The sequence below is a fragment of the Bactrocera tryoni genome, unplaced genomic scaffold (genome assembly GCF_016617805.1).
Source record: "Bactrocera tryoni isolate S06 unplaced genomic scaffold, CSIRO_BtryS06_freeze2 scaffold_25, whole genome shotgun sequence".
Taxonomy (NCBI): Eukaryota; Metazoa; Arthropoda; class Insecta; order Diptera; family Tephritidae; genus Bactrocera; species Bactrocera tryoni.
The window spans coordinates 22087893-22109982 of record NW_024395977.1 but is presented as its reverse complement, the minus strand read 5'-3'; the positions used below and the strand labels follow the sequence as shown (position 1 = coordinate 22109982).

Sequence of the window (22090 nt, the reverse complement as noted above, 5' to 3'; positions counted from 1 at the left end):
GGAGCCCCCAAAACTTTGCCTCCATTTCTCTCAAATATCTTACCAGCTCTAATTCAACATCTCGGTTAAAAACCGGCCTACGTCCCAATGGAATAGCTAATATTTCGTCGATTGTTTTATCGCTGCGGGCAGCTCTTTGCAAGGTTGCAAATGGGACACCATACGTTTTCGATGCCAGAAGTATTTCCCATCTTTTCGGCTCTTACAGCCTGTATGGCTTTTTTCATGTTTTCTGCATTCCACTTACGAATTTCCCCTTTCTTCGGCATTGCGAAAAACTATAATTTAAGAAGAGTATTACTTTTACCTACAAGATACGTTGTATGATATTATGTTTGTTTAATATGATATACTATATCACAATGGACAACATTGACTATATACATTAGCCAAACTCGTGTTTGAAATAATAAAATATTTGTTTCACAAAAAAATATTTATTTGGGCTAAAAATTACCTGAATTACGGTTAATTATATTAACGAAAGATCAAGAAAAAATTACTAGAATTCTAAAATATGAATTAAACTCTGAATAATCCTTTGTCGAAACGCCCGTTGAAATAATGGTGACCGCACTACTATAAACTTTTTGGCACACTGAGAGCAAACGAAGTGTTCAGTAGCACGCGCAGCTTTGCAGCAACAGTTTTTTACAGTTGCTTTTGTATTCTCGGAAAGATTCATGTCAAAACATGAATAGTTTACGAAATATGCTGGCATATCACATTGCACACCCATATCACAATACCCCAACTTACTCTACTTACGCCTCCTTTACACTACCCGCGAAGTTAAACGTATTTCTCAAAGCAAAACAATGTCGGAAGTAAAAAAGAAGAGACGGCAATACTGTGCTGAATATATTAAATTCTGATCCATTGAAAATCCCACAAACCCATCCTCGCCTTTGTGTCTTCTATGTCTAAAAACATTTTCGAATGAAGCAATGAAGCCTTCAAGACTGCAAGATAATTTGAATAAAATGCATCCAGATAAGAAAGACAAGAATGTAGCATATTTTCTAGACCTATAGAAGAAGCATAATAGTCAGCCAAGTGTAGCAAAACTATTTTCGGCGGCTGCTAAGCAAGATGACGACGGACTTCGAGCTTCGTACAATATCTCTTTGTTAATTGCTCAAAAAGGCAAACCACATGACATCGGAGAAGAGTTAATATTTCCAGCAATAAATGAAGTAATAACTACTGTGCTTCATAAACCGGCCGCAGATATTATTCCAAAAATTCCTTTGAGTAATAATTCTGTACAAAGACGAATTGATGAAATGCCTGAAAACATTGAAGAATTATTGTGCGATCACCTGAGGACAAGTCAATTCTCAATTCAGCTCGATGAGCCCACTTTACCAACTAATGAAGCATTGTTGTTGTCTTCCGAGATGTTTATTAAAGATGAGAAAATATGTGAAGAACTATTATTTGCTAGAAATTTAGAGACCGATACAAAAGGCGAAACCATATTCAATATATTGGAAAAGTTTTGCGATGAGAAAGAGATTCCTTTGAAAAATATTATTTCAGTTGCTACTGATGGCGCTCCGGCTATGATAGGGTGCCATAAAGGCTTCATGGCGTACTTAAAAATAAAATTCCAGATGTCCTTGGTGTACATTGCGTTATTTATAGACAGCATTTAGTTGCTAGAAACTTAAGTAAAAAACTATTTCACAGTCAACAAAATCCGCAACAGCTTTTTGAATGATTGATTGTTTCATCAGCATTGTGTTACTAATGACGAGGATTTAAACCGTTTGTTGTTTCATACTGAAGTTCGTTGGCTATCAAGAGACAATTGTCTGACTCGATTTTACAACCTGTTTGACTCTGTTATAGAGTTTTTGGAAACTAAAGATACAGAATTGCAAGACAAGCTCATAACATCAAAGAATGATATAGCTTACATGACAGACCTGTATAAATTGTTCAACGACATGAATCTCCAACTGCAAGGCGATAAACTAAACTTAACTAAAACAAAAAACGTCGAAGTCAAACTGCTTCTACATAAAAAGAATCTCGGCAGACGTGAGTTTCACAATTTTCCGAATTTATTAATATGCAGTAACAATTACATACATTCTTGCCTACTGCCAACATTTGGAAAACCTCCACATTGACTTCACCGAACGATTCCAGGACATTTTGAACTTGGAAATACCAGACTGGGGGTTGGATCCGTTTTCAAATGTCAACACAGCAATGTCACCTCAGCTGGAAGAAGAACTTATAGAATTGACAACAAACGAGGAAATAAAAATCAAGTTCAAAAATGGTTACCAAGAATTTTGGCTACAGAAACCGATCCCGCAATTGTACCCTGGATTGTGGTCAATCGTTCAACGATTCTTGATAGCATTCCTATCGTCACATTTGTGTGAACGTGGATTTAGTGCTGTGACAACAATGCTTACTAAAAAGAGAAGTCGTTTGCTTGTTACCGAACGGTGCGACGTGCGACTGTTCTTGAGATTAGAACCTGATATTAACAAACTTATTAAGCAGCATCAGATTCATCCTTCACATTAGTTTTTATATAAGGATCGATTATTTTAGTTTTATTTTTAATAAAAGATTCTCTGTTTTAATACTATAAAGTTGCGTTTCAATAATCATTCTTATTGAACTTAGCGCCGTTGTATGTTACCTACTGCGCTCAGGTTTCAAGTTGCAGGTTATAGTAAAAGTTTCGTTTAGAATTCTCCGTTAATATACATATGTAGGTCACAATAATTAATTAAATTAATTTGAAGTTATCGTGCTTTTTAAATAGGTGAAAAAATGGGGGCGCAAAAAAAATATTTATTCTCAAAGTGGGCAGTAGGCAAAATAAGTTTGGGAACCACTGTTTTAGACGGTTGTTGTTTTTGTGGAACAATATTTGTTTTTGTGGGCGGCATATTTACATGTGTGTACAGATATGTATATATGTACATATGTGGTTTGTGTGTATGATTCGTGTGGGAATGTCATACGCATGTATGTACATATAGAACAACGCGCGCATATTATATTACTGATAAATGATAATATCTTGATTTGAAATTGATTTGTACTTACATACAGGGCCGGATTTACATTTCTGCCGCCCTTGGGCACTGGAAAAAATGCCGCCCCGTAACTGAAATTTCACTCAAAATTATTTAGATTTGATATCATGTTTTTAAAAAATTAAAATATTTAACGTATTGCAAATAATTTATTATATATACATTTAATACTTTAGTATAATATAAAAAATATATGTTCTTGTTTTTAAAACTACAAATTTTGCACTGAGCTTGACTAATAATTGTATTACAATAATTTTTTTCCACAGGCAAACACGCCTGACTTTTTGAATTGCAAATTGGTCGATTTAATCTTCACAATGTAAACGGTGAGGTACATCTGATTCGATGCATAGAATAGTTAAGCTATTGAGTCTATTTGCACTCATTGTAGAACGTAAGTAGTTTTTAACTCTTTTCAAACAAGAAAACGATCGTTCTGTGCTACAGTTTGTTACAGCTAAAGTAATAAATATTCGATATGCAATTTCTACGTTCGGAAACTCTGCATAAAGGTCATTTGCACGCAAAAGTTTCAGAATATCGGAAGGCGAATTTTGTTCCATCTTTTTTTCAGTGCAATAAGCACGGAAGTGCACAAATTCGTCCTCCAATGAGGACTCAAGATCTGAAGAATAAACATTTTGTAAACGTTTAGCTCGGTTACGAATCTCTCTATTATCCAAATTGCCAAATTCAAAATAACTGAGAACTTTTCATGAATCTTTTCATATGTAACACATCTTTTTCGCAATTCAGAATCTAGATTGTCAAGAATGACATTAAAGGTACTGACTCTAAAGCATATTTTTATTTTTTATATTATTTTATCTCTGAAATATTTAAAGCATTTTTTTCATAGATTTCGAATTCATTTCTCGTATCAGCAACAACTTTGATCACACCACGATAATCGTCGATCACGTCAGCAATGCTACAATCAACTTTCTGCAATCTTTGACTAACAGCCTTGAATCGTGAGAGTAAAAAATGTTAAAGTATCTGCATAAATGCTGTTTCAAGTCGCTCCAATTGAATTCGTAAACCTTCAGCTTCTTGTTATACCCTGAACAGGGTATATTAAGTTTCTCACGAAGTTTGTAACACCCAGAAGGAATCGTCGGAGACCCTATAAAATATATATATAAATGATCAGTACGTCGAGCTGAGTCGATTTAGCCATGCCCGTCTGTCTGTCCGTCTATCTGTCTGTCTGTATATACACGAACTAGTCCCTCAGTTTTTAAGATATCGTTTTGAAATTTTGCAAACGTCATTTTCTCTTCAAGAAGCTGCTCATTTGTCGGAACGGCCTATATCGGACTAACATATAGCTGCCATACAAACTAAACGATCGGAATCAAATGCTTGTATGGAAAACTTTCACATTTGACAAGATATATTCACGAAATTTGGTATATGGTATTTCAAAGACAACAATGTTATCTCTGAAGAAATTGTTTAGATCGGTTAACTATAGCATATAGCTGCCATACAAACTGAACGATCGGAATCAAGTTCTTGTATGAACAACTTTCACATTTGACAAGATATATTCACGAAATTTGGTATATATTATTTCCTAAAGCAACAATGTAATATCCGAAGAAATTGATCAGATCGGTTGACTATAGCATATAGCTTCCATACAAACTGAACACATAGATACTAACAGAAATGCACCTGTGAAGGGTATTTAGCTTCGGTGCAACCGAAGTTAATGTTTTTTCTTGTCTTGTAATTGCATTTTCTTCCATATTTTCTTCAATAATAATCAAAGTCTCGATTATTTCGTCGAAATGTTGATGTTGAAATTGTAAAACTTCCCAGCGGCGCGTCGATGCAGTAAAGAAGTTATATAAAGTTTGTATAGTATTAAAGAAAGAAAAAGCTTCTGGCGCGCATTCTACTGCGTGAACTCCAACTAAATTCATAGAATGAGCAGGACAAGGAGCATGTTCTGCAAGATCATTAATTTCATGAATTCTTGTCTTTAAACCTGAATAAATTCCTGATACATTGTTAGCGTCATCATATGACTGACTTCGACAGTCGGTAAGATCAAGATCAAAAAACTCGAAAATCGATAATACGAGTACAGCAACTAGCAAATCTTCAGCTTTATGTCCAGAATTTTCAATGAACATCAGAAAACGTTCAACAGGCGTTCCATCCTTTTTGCACGTATCTGGTAACAAACGAAAGTTGGTCGACATGAGATATGTAAGTATATCAGGTGTGGAATCTACAATAATCGCATAATATTTCGCTAATTTGACTTCTTGAACTACGATAGAAGATACTTTTCTGATAAAAGCTGTATAAATTCTTCGTAAATAGTGTTCAAAATACTTGAACAATAATATACAGTCCACTATCAGTTGGCTGCATACAAAAACGCAGCACATAAAAGAAAAATATGTAATAAGAATAATACACAGAAAAACAACCCTTATGGTGGTTATTGTATTCTTCATCATAAATCTCAAGTGCCTTAAAGCGCCCATACACGAGCACACAAGTGCGTTCGATCGGTATGTGTGCGCTTGCAATTTATCGTGTATGGGCTTGTTCGCGTACCGATCCATGTTCGCGAAAATGTTTGATTTTTTACGATCGGTGCGCGAACATGTTTATCGTGTATGGCGTTGTTGGCGCACAAAATCTCATTTCTCTCGTGTCGCCGAACAGTGAAGATCGCGGACAATGGCAAGTGTTAAGGGGGTGAGCCTGCTTTCGAGGCTTCAAAAAATCGATTTTTTTGAGGATTTTTTTGGGAGGGAAAGAAATAATTGACTCAAGCGAAATTTCTAGACTTTATAGTTATATATTTGAACATCTTTCACAATTTTTTTGGATACGAAATCTTTGATATTCTGCCTTTGGGAAGCAATTACCCGATGCATCTCGCATGTACATTTCTCGGACGGCGGGCAGGATGCAGGCCGCAATTTCTAACGGAAATAAAAAATTCAAAGAAATTCATATTTTTCATTAATTTATCTTCTAGTTAAACTAAGAAAATTCCAAAAACAAATGAAAAATTTTAAATTTTATTAAAAATTGAATAAATAGTGGCTTTTGATCAAAAGAATTTTACTTTATGCTGTTTAAAAATATGTTAAAACTTGACTTTTCTTAATGTTTTTTTTAGTTTAAATAGAAGATAATTTTATGTCAATGATAATAAACTTTGCTCTAATTCCATACGACGTTTAGTTTTTTTCTTATCCTGCCCGCCAATTAAGAATAATCGTAAAAATGAAAAACCGAGAAATCACGCTTCAAAGTTTTCGCTTTTTGCCTAAGCGCTCATACATATATGTACATAGTGTAAGAAAAATAAAAGTTGGAATAACTTATTAAGGAAATACAATGAAATAGATAAAAATGCTACATTAGAAATAAATTCCAAGAAATGTTCCGCTTGCCTGTGAAGAACGAACGCAAAATAGATTTGTGTGTCGTGTATGGGCAAACGAATTCATGCCGATCGAACGCACTTGTGTGCTCGTGTATGGGCACTATTAGTCACAAACACACACACATACAAGTTATATATAAATATGTCAAACTCTTTCTTGTCTCGCTCTCACTCTCGAATAAGATTTACTGCTAATTTTAAATACTTAGTTTTTTTTAGGTTTGAACTCAACGTTGTTAACAGATTTTTGATAATCGTTAAGTTAGTTGAAGAGTAATGATCTAACAATAAAAATTCATATATTTGTATTTTCAACCGCAACATTCAGTATTTAATTCAGCTGAATATTTCTGGCGTCGAGGATGGGATACGTCGCGTTAAATTTTCGTATCCAAACCGAACATTTTGCGTACAAAGCAAATTATTAACTTTTTGTGATTTAATTAAATAAATAAATGAAAAGTACACTTCAAAACTTAATGCTACTAAAATAAGTTCTTTGTGTTTGTGGTTTGAGTTTGTTCTTAAATTTGATTTATATATTGTGGAATAAACATTTATCGAAAAAAAAGAAAAACTCCAACAAAATAGTGTTCGAATTACAAACGTGGTTTGCATATAAAAGAAATAAAAAATGTAAAGTCAATGCAACCAGAACAATATATTACAACAACAAAACCACATATGTTCTAACGAAAAATTCATATTTTCACATTCATTTGAACTTGAAAAAAAAGGGGAATAGAGCAATACCATATTTAATATACAGAAAAGAATCATTTCATCTTGAGAGACAACAAAAAAACAAAAAATAATATACATAATCATCGTTTGCATTGTAAATTTTTCAAAGTCAGCAAAGCGAGAGAATCTACAACAACAACAACACAAGAGCAGTTTGCACAAACTGTAGCGGAAACAGAACCTTTTTGACAAAAACAAAACAATGGCGTTGACACTAGCTGAATGCTTACGAGAAGCGAGGAGCCTACCGCCGTTTACTGGAAGTAGTGAGTACTCACTTAGTAATTATTTTCGAGACGTCTCAACCGTTCTCCAATTGACTCCAACTGAGCACTTAGGTACTTTGCAAAGAGTTCTTAGCAACCGTTTACAAGGAAACGCATTAAGAGCAGTTGAGACATTAGTTAATCCTACCTGGGATGATATTGTGAGTAAACTTAAAGAAGAATTTGGAATAAAGAGAACGTTTTTTAATTTAAGAAAGGATGTTCTTAATATTGAAGCCATAAACATTATAGTTACATTGTAAGTTAAGAATGATATTAAGCCAAATGAACACGAAATACTCTTTAGAACCTAACGAAATGTATACTCCCTTAAATAAAGAAAAATTAATTTTTGATGTTTATGCCAATTATTTACCAGTACATATTAAATCTCTTTTACTGCAAAATAATATAAGCTCGATAAATACAGCTTATACGTTTTATTTACAAAATAATTTATTGAAAGATATCCAATTAGTAAATTATAAACATGCAAATAGCTTTCCATATAATAATTTGCAAAATAATAATAACTATTCAAGCAGCAAAAATTATTCCCATAACATTCGAAATAGACGCAACTATTCAAATGGTATGAATGTTCAGCGGTATCAAAATTCTAACAACTTGACTAATTTGGGTAGCTAATATAATAACTTTAATAATCCCAGAGCAAATTGTTCGAATATTGAAAGCCAAAATAATACTTACCCTAATAGGTTCAATACAAATTTCGGAAATTTTCATAACCAAAATTTTAATCCATACCCACAAAGTAATAATTATAATATCCGCAATACTAGTCACTTCCAACCAAATCCTCAGCAGTCAAACAATAACAGCCGAAATAATAATTTGGAGTCAATGGAAATAGATGCTATAAATTATATAGAAAATTTTCCTGTTCAGCCTCGAAATTATCATTACCCATAATTACACTAACCATAAATAATACTAAAACAAGGTGCCTAATCGATAGTGGCGCTGCTACAACCTTAGGGGATTACACATTCTTTTCAAAACTAGGAAAATCAAAAAAATTAATAAAACCAATTTTGTTGCATACCCTAGTTGGTGATAATATCTATAATAAAAGAAGAAGTCATTGTTGATGTACCAAGTGAATTTAAAGAAAAAAATAGTACCATGTCCGTTAAGTTAGTGAATTTTATCGATAAAAAGTTTGATTGCATAATAGGAATAAATATTTTACGCCCTTTCGGTGCAATAATAGACTTTCAGAAAAATAATCTTATAATTAATAACAATAAAATAAATTTAAATAATAATAACTTTAATATATCCTATGAGGGAATAAACTATTTAGAAAAACTTGAGCTGGATAAATTTAAAGAGCCAATACCAACAACTTTAAATAACGAAGAAAATAAATTATTAGAAAATTTTCTACATAAAAATAAAAAGACATTTTACATTAAAGGGCAAAACTTAACAACAACCACTTGTGTAAAACATAAAATCATAACTAATTCTAATAAAATAATTTATTGCAAAAATTACCGACGTCCACAGATCCTAGAGAATGAAATAGAAAAGCAAATAAATGAAATGTTGAAAGAAAATATAATACGCCCTAGTAAATCCCCTTACAATTCCCCATTGTGGATAGTGAAAAAAAATCAGATAATTCAAATGAAAAAAAATGGCGGTTAGTAATAGATTTTAGGATATTAAATGAGATTACGGTAGACGACAAATTTCCCATACCATAACATAGAACCCCTATTTGATAAGTTAGGTAAGGCGCAGTATTTTTCTTCATTGGACTTGGCAAAGGGCTTTCATCAAGTATTAATGGATGATAGCGATATTGAAAAAACTGCCTTTTCGACTCCTATGGGGCATTTCGAGTTCATTTGAATGCCATTTGGTCTCAAGAATGCGCCTGCCACATTCCAGCGAATGCTGAACTACATTTTGTCGGATTATATTAATAAAATCTGTATTATTTATATGGACGACAAATTAGTATTTTCGACATCTTTAACCGAACATTTAGAAAGCTTACAAAAAATATTTAATAAACTAAATGAATTTGACCTAAAAGTACAAATTGATAAGTGTAAATTTTTATCTAAAGAAACAAGTTTCCTTGGTCATATTATAACAAATGCGGGAATAAAACCAAACCCCGAAAAAATAAGTATTATAAAAAATTTGGTAGTTCCAAAACAGTTAAAGATATTAAATCTTTTCTGGGCCTAACCGGCTATTACCGCAAATTCATTAAAAACTATTCTTTAGTAGCTAATCCTATAATTAAATACATATTTGAAGAAAAACAGTAAAATTGATGTTAACGACAAATCATACATTGAGTCTTTCGAAAAGTTAAAGAATATTTTAGTAAATCCGCCATTATTGCGCTATCCCGATTTTAGTAAAAAGTTCGTATTAACTACTGATGCTAGTAACGTAGCCATTGGCGCGGTATTAAGCCAAGAAGGAAAACCGATAAGTTATGCCAGTATGACTCTGAATGGGCACGAACAAAATTACTCAACGTTAGAAAAGGAGCTGTTAGCCATTGTGTGGTCAGTAAAATATTATCGTCCATACCTTTACGGTCGAAAGTTCCTAGTCCAAACTGATCACCAGCCCCTGAAATGGCTTTATTCGCTTAAGGACCCAAATTCGCGAATCATCAGGTGGAAAATTTTACTAGACGGGTTTTACTTCGATATCGAATACATAAAAGGCAAGGAGAATAACGTGGCGGACTTTTTGAGCAAAGTGCAGCTGACTCAACCGCCTTTAGCTGAAGTTCATAGTGTGGAGGAAAGTTTAAATAATAAATTTTTCATGATAAATAAAATCGTCAACAAATACAGAACGCAAATTAGATTAGTAAAAAATAAACATAAGGAAATAGGAACATTAGGAATGTCTGAAAATGATTTAAATAATACACATTACTTGAATGATTTGTTCAGACGAGAGTTAAAAAATGGAAAAGTTGGTATATACTCGGAGCTCGAAGATAATAAATACAATATAATTCAAAATAAATTAACACAATTATTTTCTAACAATAATAAAATAAACTTTATAAAATGTACTAAAATTGCACGTGATGTTGCATCCGAAGAATCTTTGTTGAGTATCATTGATGATATTCACACTAAAGGTAACCACAGAGGAATTCATGAAAACTACAATGAACTAAGAGAATTAATTTAATCCGAAATTAATAAAACTAATAAATAGATACTGTAATAACTTTAGAGTTTGCAATGAAAATAAATACGATAGAAAACCCATAAATAAAAAATTTCAACATACTATAACACCAGAAAAACCTAATCAAATAATACATATAGACATTTTTCAAATAAAAAAAACTTCATTTTTAACAAGAATCGATAAATTCACTAAGTTGGGGACAGCAGATAAATTAAACGATAAAAATATGGTAACAGTAAAAACTAAAATTGAAGAGCGAATCGCATTCTTAGGAAAACCTGATAATATTGTTATGGATAATGAATTTAATAATGCGCTTATAAAATTATTCTGTCAAGAAAATAATATAGAAACCCATTTTACAACACCGAACTCTCACACCGGGAATTCGGATGTGGAAAGAATGCATTCGACTCTTTTAGAACACATAAGAATACTAAAAGAATACTAAAAAACGCTGAAAAGATTAATGACTCTGAGGAATTGGTACTAAAAGCAATAAACTTTCATAACAACACAATTCATAGTACAACTAAACTTAAGCCAATAGATTTCATAAATAAAATAAACATAGATTTAAATGAAGTTAAAGAGAGATCTGAAACAAATAAAAAGAAAGCCATTGACAGAAAAAACATTAAAAGAGAAAATGTAACGCTTAATTTACGAAATCAAAATCTATATATTAAAAATCCTGCTGCAGGCAGACAAAAAACTGCTAAAAGGTTTAACAGATACCACTACAGCAATCCCAATAAAGTAGATACTGCACAGTTCAGAAGGCCATTAAAGCATATAAACTGAATTGAAACATAAAAAAAAAAATGTTTATAAATAGAAAACTATGTATGTATACCTTATTTTTTATAGTTATATGATTTAGAAATAACAAATATAAGTAGGTACCCATAATTTACAATGTAATTAAAATGTTACATTAAGTTCTGTAAAATGATATATGTATACTTATGTAAATCTCTTTTTTTTTTATTTTCAAATGTATAATAGTAAACTTAAATTTAATGTCTACCTTTTCTAATATATTTTTACCAAAGGGCGAGTTATATATAAATATGTCAAACTCTTTCTTTTCTCGCTCTCACTCTCGAATAACAAATTAAAATTTTCATTTTGTTTACACCCATGGGTAGCTACATAATCTCTTCTGGAATCTTTAGACTGCAGTTGGCGGTATTGCACATGGGCAAGATGATTAGATTCAAAAGAATATAGTATTTCTTGAATTATCTCTTGAATAATAAATGATTATTTAAAATAATAAAAATTTCCTGTTGAGAACTTTTGAAAACACTTAAGATAATTTTTTATGTGAAACATCTATAGGCGCTGGTAAACATGAATGTCGCCGTGGCGATACAGGACGTTCGTATATATTTTTACGCGGCTTGCAAAAATCTGTGTCGATATGTATGCAAGCTCATACATGAACCTACATATTTACGCTGCTTTGTCGGAGAAGCTGTTACAGCGGCAAGGGAAGCAGTGGCAATTGGTCACTTTGTGTTCGTTTGTGTTTTCGGCACAGTTTGGATCTTCTACCAACAACACAATGTTGTGACGCTTTGTCGTCGCGTCAGTCTTTTGACACATTGACTCTTTGACAAAATGTGAGCTTCGGCCGTTGGTTGTCTGCAGCTTCGCATGAGGCAATGAGTGTACACATTTCCAAACAAAGTTGTGAGTAGACAAATTTACAAACATTATGCGTATGGTTTTTGTTTACATGCTCACATAATAACATACATACGTGAATATGTGCGACCGCTTGGCCTTCGATCGCTGCAAAATCCCATATCATATCATTGTAATTGAAAGTTGAAGCAAGAATGGATAGTCTACTCTGACTAATGGTCGATCTCAAGTAAGATTTGATCAATTTAATTGCCAAAAGAACTTTCACAAGATGCAACTGACACAGGTATTGTGAGTAGTATTCTTAAAGCTGTCGCTATATCTTGTAGGCTTCCAGTCCCATGTGTCAAAAGTGTACAAGATATGGGGCGATATTTTTACGCGATTCTCAAAAATCTGCGTCGATATGTATGAAAGCTCACTCACAAACATACATATTTACGCTGGTTCGTAGGCGAAGCTGTACAGCGGCAAGGAAAGCGGTGACAATATGCGGCCATTCGTTTATTTTTTTCGGCACAGCTTGGATTTTCTACCAACAACACAATGTTGTGACGCTTTGTCGTCGCGTCAGTCCTTCGACACATTGACTTTTTGACAAAACGTGAAGTTCGGTCATTGGTTGTCCGTGACAACGGAATTTTTGTATGAAACAATGGGTGTATATAGTTACACACAAATTGGTGTGTATGTAGACAAATTTACAAACATTATGCGAATGATTCTTTCAAATTTGTTTACGTGCATACGTAACATATGTGAACATTATGCGTATGGTTTCATAAAATCTTTTTATATGCTTATGTGAATCTGTGCGAAGGCATGGTCTTTTAAAACGTTATCAAAGCCTTTAATGCCCAAAGCAAACAAATACATAAATGTGTATATAAATATATACTATATAATAACTTAACAAAACTTTATTAATTATAATATTTACATAGGTAATTATGATTAATGGAATTCATCATTAAATAGGTCAAATTGCACATATGTACATGAATACTTATGTGCTTTAATATCAAATATATCTTTCATAATATCTATAAATGATATCCATAGTCGTTTGCGCATTGTAAATACGCGAATCTGTTAGCGTACATTTCTAAACATTTAAATTAACATTACTTTTCTCATTTAACACTGAAAATGCTCAACTCTGCTATTTTCGACCCCCGCATGTTAAATATTTTTCTGAAATCCGCTAATAAATTTTTGTGGTGAAATCCACTAATAGAAAACTGAGCCCCTCCAAAAAGAGGAACCTTGTGACAATCGGCACACCATGAACCTTCTCTATAATACACGTTCTCTGTTCTCTATAATACACGTTATCTGGCTCTGTCGCCGAACTGTCAAATTTGCGTGTTTTTTTCTCAACATTTTAACCCGAAAAACTGGAACATTTTCTACCCTATAAAAACGTAAAAGTGAGAGTTGCAGCTGATATTTATTTACATTTTTGAGTTCAATTTTTAATAAAATGAATCATGAAATTTTGTTGTATTTAGTTATGGAAATTGCAAATCAACTGATGGATTCATCATCGTCTTCATCAGAAAACGAAATTGGGATGGTAGATATTCTCTACCTAGGGTAAAAAATTTCGTTGAAGATGTGGTGAACGCCTATTCGGAGGCAGAGGTAAGATAAAAAGTATCAAATGAGAATCATATTTTCAATATATTTATAAATTACAGGCCTTTACCATAATCCAGAATTTTCGGAGAAGGAAGTAATCGCTGAAAGTGTAATTATGGTTTACAAAAATATTCAAATATATGTACATAATATAAATTATATATAATATTATTTGCAGATAGCTGGGTTTCGGAATGTCTTGGGCTGCAATGATGGAAGCTCCATCACAAGGAGAAAACCCAAACATAAAATACGCTCTTCATATATCAACAGGCATGAATGCGCATCAATCACTTTGCAAGGTGTATGCGATGCAAAGTTACGCTTTTTGGACGTATTTACCGCGGTGCCTAGCAAAATCCATGATGCTGGAGTTCTCAGATTATCTTTCATTGGTAAAGAATTGTCCAGTTTATGTGCCCCAAAATACCATTTATTGGGAGATTCAGCATATCCTTTAAGGGAATATTTATTAACACCATACAGAGACTATGGTAATTTGACAGAATCTGAAAAGTTGTACAATACCAAATTAAGTCAGACGAAGGTAAAAATTTAAAATGCTTTCGGAATGCTGAAATCCAGATTCCGTCAACTAATGCGTCTAGATTTCCACAACGTTCAGTCGATGGCAAAACTTGTTTTGGCATGTTGTGTTCTACACAAACTTTGCATCTACATGGGTGACTTTATTGATTTTAGCAATTCAAGGCGACAGGAGAGACCAACTTCTTTCACAATTAGGTCAGATTAAACGTAACGAGGTTAAGGCCCAGTTCTTCATTCCAAGAAATGTAGACTAACTATATTTTTGTAATTTAATTAATTAAAACAAGATCATTCATTCAATACAATAAAAAAATATTAATATAATCAGGCACAAAATAGTATAGTTTAAATAGGTATAAACAGGTATATTTAGGAACATAATGTATATGTATACTAACTATAATATTACTTATGTATTCATTTCCAACATATGTAGTTGCAATCAATTGCTGAATATTATTTAGCAGAGTCTCATTGTCTGTCCACACTGAAACCAAAACGTATTATATACTACATATTCTGGGCTGTGCTTTATTTTGTGTACTTACTTTTTATTCTTTTAAAACAGGGGCTTATGTGAGAATCGCAATTATATTCCATTTCAAAATTCTTATTTGTGTTATTAATTTTGACTTGTATTTTCTATTCTTATTTTTCTGAACAAACGAAAATAGTAAAACAGCTGACGAATGACAGGGTCACACTTTTTTGGTTCTTTTGTGATGTAAAAAGTGGCACAATTTCACAGGGTGTAATTGAGAATTTGAATAATGTTATCATATAATGAGGAATTTTCTAATAGCCTTTTATGATTATATGAAAAATACTTTAATTAATTATATACATATGTTTCTTTTTTCAAAGTAAGATATATATTTAAGAATTAAAATTACTTTTTTAAAAGCTGCCCTTTAAGAACTTCTGGTATTACTGGTTGCTTATTTGCAGCTAACATTTTTCTGCGATAAATATTTAAAAGGTGGCATATACTATATATAAAATTTATTTATTCCTCTATTTGCTCTATGAATCTATATTAAGAAAACTGACTTTATATATACATAAATTGTATTAAGCTTTAGCGTATAATAAATATTTTTGGTGCAAAAATTTCATACATTTTTACAGAATAAGAAAATGCAACCATTTCAATCTAGAATGCCAATAAACTTCTCACATCTTTTCCTCTGTTTACATTCTATCGGCTGATATTTTTTAGAGGGAAGCAAAATGTTGGTCGACTCTCTTTAGTTAATGCTAGGGCAAGCATCTTTCTTTCTAAAGGAATTGCATTTTGAAATACCTTCTAAATACGGATGTTTAGCTTACCGAATATCTTAAGATTAAAATATCAAAACGCGCAAATGTAAGAGAAAGCACAGAAAGTAAGTATGAACTGGCTAAAGGAAATCTTCTATCTTTCTTGATACAGTGTGAATATTTATGAATCCCTTACAACTGGTATGATCAAACCTAAGGAAAAGCTTACTCTTCAACTCTTATTTCGTAAGAGTTATGTATTTAAAATTCACCGCTTAACTATTATTCTGCGTGCAATAAATAAAAGTTATCAAATACTTCTTATTTTGTAAGCGATAGATAAAAATCAAAATATAATGATTATTTTGTGAAGTAAAAATTAAAATCAAACTTTAAAAATTTCTAACATAATTGTGTTGTCCTAAAAAACATTATATTACTACATCATATATGGCATACCTGACCATTTTTCTTTTTTAATGGCGTAGGCACCGCTTACCGGCTTATAGCCGAGTTAACAACATCGCTCCAATCGTTTCTTCTTATAGTAATTTGGGGCCAATTCGAGACACTAAGTGCAGCCAGTTCCTTTTCTACCTGATCTCTCTAACGGATTGTAGAACTTCCTCAACCTGTGATTCTGCGTCAGGTACTGCGTCGAATACTTTCACAGCTGAAGTGTTTTCATCCATACGGACGACATGACCTGGCCAGCGGTGCCGCTGTCCTTAATAAGCTGCAATATGTCAATGTCTTGATATAACTCATACAGCTCTCCGTTCCATCGAATGCGATATCGCATTGCCAATGTGCAAAGGACCAGAAATCTTCTTCTCTCGAAATCTCATAGAGTCGTATCATCAGATGTTGTCATCGTCCATGTCTCTGTACCATATAGCAGGACGCGAATAATGAGTGACTTATTGAGTTTGGTATTTGTTCTCAATTGCCTACTAAGTCCGAAAAAGCACCTGTTGGTAAGAGATATTCTTCGTTGGATTTCGAGGCTGTTATTTTTGTTGCTGTAAATACTGGTTCCAAGATAGACGAAATTATCTACAACTTCGAAGTTATGTCTGCCCACGGTGACGTGGGAGCCAAGTCGCTAGTGCGACGACTGTTTGTTTGCTGACAGAAGATATTTCGTCTTGACATACTTGCTTCGCTTCCTTATCCAGTCTGAAAAGGACTTACGGCGCAGATGTTGAGGCCAATGATATCAATATCACCAGTATACGCCAGAAGCTGTACACTCTGGTAGAAAATTGTTCCTGTTCGATTAAGCTGTGTAGCTCGAAATATTTTCTCCAAAAGTAGGTTGAAGAAGCCGCAAGATACGGAGTCGCCTTGTCTGAAACCTCATTTGGTATCGAACGGCTCGGAGAGGTCCTTCCCGATGTTAACGGAGATTTTGGTATTGCTCAACGTCAGTTTACACAGCCGTATTAGTTTTGAAGGGATATCAAATTCAGACATGGCGAAATAATAGCGGCTCCTTTTCGAGGAGTCAAAAGCAGCTTTGAAATCAACAAATAGATAGTGTCCTCGTTTGGTATCGAACGGCTCGGAGAGGTGCTTCCCGATCCTGACGGAGCTTTTAATGTTGCTCAACGTCAGTTTACATAGCCGTATTGGTTCTGCGGGGCTACCAAGTTCAGACATCGCGGTATAAAAGTGGCAACTTTTCGTGCTGTCAAAAGCAGCTTTGAAATCGATGAAGAGGTGGTGCGTGTCGTTTCTGTTTTCAAGGGTCCTTTACAAGATTTGGCGCGTAGTGAATATCTGGTCGGTTGTTGATTCTCAAGTTCAGGTGGTTTTCTCTAAACTGATAAGATCCAATCAGTTTGTTGACGGTCGGTTTCAATCTTTGACACAATACGCTCGATAGAACTTTATTTGCGATATTTAGGAGGTTTATCCCACGGTAGTTGATGCAGATTGTCAGGTCTCCCGTTTTGTGAGTTGGGCAGAGCACTTTTAAGGTCAAATCAGTTTGTTGACGGTGGATTTTAATCTATCACAGAATACACTCGATAGATCCTTATATGCGATGTTTAGGAGGCTTATTCCACGGTAGTTCGCGCAGATTGTGAAGTCTCCCGTTTTGTGGGTTGGACACAGCACACTTAAATACCAATCGTTGGGGATGCGTCCGTCCGACCATTTTTTACAAACAAGCTGATGCATGTCCTGATCAGTTCTTCGCCGCTATGTTTGAATATCTCAACCGATAATCCGTCGGCTCCCGTCTCTTTGATGTTTTTCAGACGGGTAATTGCTATTCGTACTTCTTCATGGTCGGACAATGGAACGTCTGCTCCATCGCCATCGATTGGGAATCGGATTCGTTTGGTTACGGTTTCACTGCCATTCAGCAGGGTTTTCTCAATAATTTTAGTATGCTCTGGGCATCGGTTACTAGATCACCTTTGCAGGTTCTACATGAGTATGCTCCGGTCTTGAAACTTTCTGTTAGCCACCGCATTTTTTTGAAGTATTTTCGAGCATTACCCCTGACGGCCAGCCTATCAAGCTCTTCATACTCAATCTTTTCTACCTCTCTCTTCTTTTGTTTGCAAATGCGTCTCGCTTCCCTCTTAAACTATCGGTATCTATCCCATCCAGCACGTGTAGTGGTCGATTGTAACGTTGCGAGGTAGGCATTATATTTGCTGTCCGCTGCGACGCAACAGCTGTTCTTTTGTATTTTCCGAAAAGAAATTGTTTCATTTGCAGCTGTACGTAAGGAGCTTGAAATGCCGTCCCACAATTCCCTTATATCAAGTTGTTGATGAGTGCTCTCAGAGAGCAGGAGTTCAGCTTTTCGACGTCGAACCTTTCTTGTGTTTGTTGCTGCACTGAAGCGGATGTGTATCTTGTATGCAAAAAGGTAGTGGTCCGAGTCAATGTAATGACCTCTGAGCGTACAAATGCCTAAAGCACTGAAGACGTGTCTTCCATCTATCACAATATGATCGATCTGGTTGGTGGTTTTTCTATCCGCAAACAACCAGGTATCTTGATGAAGTTTTCTGTGCTGGAATCTAACATTACAGATAACCACATTTTGGGCCCCGGTGAAGTCGATCAGCCTCAACCCATTTGGGGATGTTTCTTCGTAGAGGCTAAATTTACCGGCCGTATACTTTTTTTTGTCGCTACGAACGATTTTAACATTGTGGCTTTCATAGATGCGCTCCAAGCGCTCATAGAAGGCATCCTTGGTCACATCCTTCTTCCATTCCAAATCAACGATATGTTGAAGAACTATGATTTGATGATGATTGTGGCTAAACGTTTGTCCACCCGGGTAAATGCCAGTATTCGGCGACGAAGTCTTTCTCCCACCACGAATCCTACACCAAATTTGCGTTTCTTTATATGGCCACTGTAATAAATGCCACAAGAACCTACCCGCCTCAATCCTTGTCCCTTCCATTGCATTTCTTGAACGGCGGTGATTGAATGTGGAATATCCATGTTTTTCGGGTATTTTAAACGAGTGTTTGTTGCTGCACAGAAGGGTATTTTAAACACTTTGAAGAAATTTCCAAACCGTTCGAAAGGATATGAAGCGATGAAGGTAGAAAATCACTTGAAGGTCATTTGAGAATCAGCATTTAATTGTATTGAGGTTGACATGGGCGAGCTTTGCCGCTGTTGAAGTGAATTCATTTTTAAAATAGCAAGTACCACCACTTTATGAATATGTCAAAAATTTAGATACAAAATATTAAATCTCCTTTCTTAATTTAGGGTGAAGAAACTACCAAAAAAGCTAGCAAGAGTATTACCGATATAACTTGATGATTCGTTAAAATGATAAAAATTATTTGTTGCAGTTTCATCGACATGTTCGTCAAATTAGGAACGGAGCGTTTAAATTTTGTTAGGTCGAACGAAGCCAAATTGTGTTATGAGAAGTAAATCCATCTGCCTTCTATGTCCACTAGCTAGCAGCTGTGGTTATTATCTGTATCGGGGTCGATCATCAGATGATAATGGTCGAACTACCACAACAATATTGAACATAATGGATTCGTTGTCGACGATAGTTTGATTGTTTCGCATTTCCACATATTTCAAGAGCCTTCAAGACGAATTGGCATTGGTTTTTGGCAACGAAAGAAGATTAGAATGTTGCTCAACGTATGATCTGCTAAGGCGATCCGTTAGCACGAACTTTGATTTACTCCGGTGTGCTACGTTGTTACATTTGGAATGCTTCTTCGAAGAAAGTTAAACGATAGAAACAAGACGAGGAGGTTCCTGGCTACCCAGATGTATACAGTTCATCCAAATAATGGTGAAATAAATAATAACGTCATTTGAAACAGTACGGACTGTTAATGTTAATATTCCCAATATATCGTGCTGCATGTGAAGAACTCAATATACTTGTACTAGAAAACGATGCCCATTGAGATATGACAATCGTTGAAGCCATTACCTCTGCATTTCCAAGTCATATACGGACATTTGAATGTCAATCTTTTAAAGTTGACCAATTATATGTGGCATGTTCAAGGGACGAAAGGCCATCTGCATTGTTTGTTATTGAAAAGGCACTTAACTGAAGAGAATGACTTCTGCGGTAGAATAGTCTTTATAAAACTCAAAACCTGCTTGGTTGTTTCGTGTAAGGCAAAGTAGAGTTCGCCGGGTCTTCTGGGTTTAGGTTGTGTTAAAGATACGAATTAAACGAATGTAAGAAGCTTCGATCCCACATTTGTCTCAAACATATTCTTTGTGATAATGTGGTTTAGCGTCAAAATCTAATGAATTTCGTCTAAGCCTAAGTACAGCTTCATATATATTTCGTCCCCTTTCTTATTTTATGCTGAATGTTATGATTAAATATGTGGCATATTTGAATAATTATATAAGACGATTTAAAAACTACACGAAACTTTCCGGCGTTTCCGGCTTCAGATCGTTGTTGATTGAACTAGGTGAGGAGAACCACTTTTTCAATCTTCTACTCTTTCCTTTTCACAAATAATACTAACTTTTGAAATCCTTATTTACAAAGCTGAAACTTTTTCACTCATAAAAACAGGTGTAAGCAATGACCAAACTATACCTGTACGTAGGTTGCTCCTGTAATGAGTGAATTTAAGTGCCCTTTGTATACTTTTCGTTGCTTAATCTATTGTCGGCTTATTAATTAATAAAAATATTGCATCATAAATAAGAGTTTTATAGAATCAAGCATATTGCATGTTGGTCAACTGCGACGATATTCACGATTGAAAAAATAAATTCAGCTATGATTTGAATGACGACGAGGTGATTTACGTTCATGCACAACCAAAGCAGCATGAATCTTCTAGTAGCTCGTGATACTAATACGTCTGAGAAACAACGGAGAGAATCTTGTCTTCTTGGCGATCAAGATTATCCTCTAAAACCGTGGCTTTTAACATTAGTAGGAACACCTAACACCCATAAAGAGCAAAATTACAGCAAATTACTGCAAGAAACTGCAAAAGAGAGGGCATTTGGTGTTTTAAAATCTCGCTTCAGATGTTTGTTGAAGCACCGAGTTCTACATTATTCATACGAAACTTCAGCTTTGTTTGTTAGTATTTGCGTTATATTGCATAATATAATAATGAAAGCAGCATTACGTTGAACGAAATAGATGACGGGTTGCAGAAATCATTGATTCTCCAATTAATGATTATAACTCTTCACAGTACATGCGCGAAGGTGAAAGAACAAGATCAAGATATATATCAACTCTTTAGTTATATATTTACAGAAGCCAATCCATACATATATGTATGTAAATTAACGAGACGGAGGTTTATTTATTAATTAATTTTATTAGGTCGCCCATTTTATTATCTTAAAATTATTTATGTTTTTTTAGCGGCACTATGTGCCTGTCGAGTCTAGTAACTTAAAAAGACTGACTACACTTAACTTTAAAGTTTATAATCTAACCTATGCTTGAGCCGGCCTACGTGACCAAAGATGCTTGGTCAGCTAAAAGGGTTTGCGCGTGTAGCGCTCACCTGCAGCTATTTGGTTTTGGGGGAGAAGACATGGTTGCGCGTGTTTCGCTCACTTAAGAATTTAGCGGATGCTCGTTTAGCGCAGTTGCACTTTTGGTTGTAATAGGACTCCAAAGTATGCAAACGGTTTGCATGTTTCTAGCATATACGGTGGGAATGGAATTTATGTAGTAGTTCATAAAATATTGTGTTAACTCCTCCCTCCGAAATATCAAGCGTCCCCGCTTGATTAATTAAAAAAATGGGATGTCGTTAAGACTT

At 34.3% G+C, this 22090-nt stretch overlaps 1 long non-coding RNA gene and 1 pseudogene across 1 annotated transcript; one reads left to right on the top strand and one right to left on the bottom strand.

Annotated features, from left to right (window-relative positions):
* Positions 1–202: 202 nt before the first annotated feature.
* Positions 203–10226, bottom strand: LOC120780457. Its single transcript, XR_005705870.1, has 3 exons — positions 10083–10226; positions 3079–3139; positions 203–278 (listed from the first exon to the last, which is right to left on the bottom strand). It is a non-coding gene; the product is annotated as an uncharacterized LOC120780457 (long non-coding RNA).
* Positions 10227–12630: 2404 nt separating this feature from the next.
* LOC120780803 lies at positions 12631–14866 on the top strand (annotated as a pseudogene).
* Positions 14867–22090: the final 7224 nt, after the last annotated feature.